The 1,054-nt window shown below is 40.4% G+C and overlaps 1 pseudogene; it reads left to right on the forward strand.

Annotated features, from left to right (window-relative positions):
• Positions 1-239: 239 nt before the first annotated feature.
• LOC143563844 (mitogen-activated protein kinase kinase kinase 20-like) lies at positions 240-1,049 on the forward strand (annotated as a pseudogene).
• The last annotated feature ends 5 nt before the right edge of the window (positions 1,050-1,054 follow it).

A 1,054-nucleotide genomic window follows, 5' to 3' on the forward strand; every position in this document is an offset into this window, starting at 1 on the left:
ATATACACACATATATACATTCATATATATATATATATATATATATAAATAAAAAAACACATTCGTTTGTTTATATAACTTTCATTCCATAATCATCACCACCATCATCATTATCATTATCATTATCAACCCATTTCATTCTTCTAAACCCTAACCCTAATTGTAATTAATCCCAATTCATTACACCCAATTACCCATATTCCAATTACATCCAAAACCCATCTCAAATTAGCACAATTATGAACTCCAACACCAACAAAAGAAGCTCATTTGACGCACGCAATTTGCACCAACTGAAACGAACTAAGCAGCAAGAATCACACCTTCCGAAAACCCGAAACACCCGGTTCGGAGACGGTGTTGCTTGGTTCCGTGGTGACATGATTGGCAAAGGCAATTTTGGTTGTGTGTTCATTGCCAATTTGAAAAATTCGAAGCCGAGGAACGGGTTGTACCCGCGTGTGATGGCGGTGAAATCGGCTGAGGTGTCGGTTTCGGGTTCGATCCAGAAGGAGAAAGAGGTGTTGGATAATATTCGCGGGTGCCCGAATGTGATTAAATGTTTTGGGGAAGAGATTACTGATGGGGAGAATGGGTTAATGGTTTATAATTTGTTGTTGGAGTATGGGTCGGGCGGGGACGTTGGCGGATCGGATTAGGAGTGTGGATAACGGGTTGCGGGAAATTGAGGTGAAACGGTATGCTAGGTCGATTTTAATCGGGTTGAGTCATGTGCATAAGCGCGGGTATGTTCATTGTGATTTAAAACCCGAGAATGTGTTGCTTGTATCGGATTGTAGAAATGTCGGGTTTATTGCTAAAATTGGGATTTAGGGTTAGCGAAACGGGTAGGTAAGAATAATAATAATAATAATAATAATAATAATAATAATGAATATGGTTATTGGAGAGGTACGCCTTTGTACTTATCGCCCGAAGCGGTGATTCAAGGTGTTCAAGAACCGCCTGCTGATATTTGGGCGGTCGGGTGTATTGTGTTTCATATGTTGACGGGGAAACAACTTTGGTTGGAAAGTCAGGATTTGGGGGTAGA

This window comes from Bidens hawaiensis, unplaced genomic scaffold (assembly GCF_021521415.1).
Source record: "Bidens hawaiensis isolate Kalapana, Puna unplaced genomic scaffold, B.hawaiensis_p1.1 tig00021536_1, whole genome shotgun sequence".
Classification (NCBI taxonomy): domain Eukaryota; kingdom Viridiplantae; phylum Streptophyta; class Magnoliopsida; order Asterales; family Asteraceae; genus Bidens; species Bidens hawaiensis.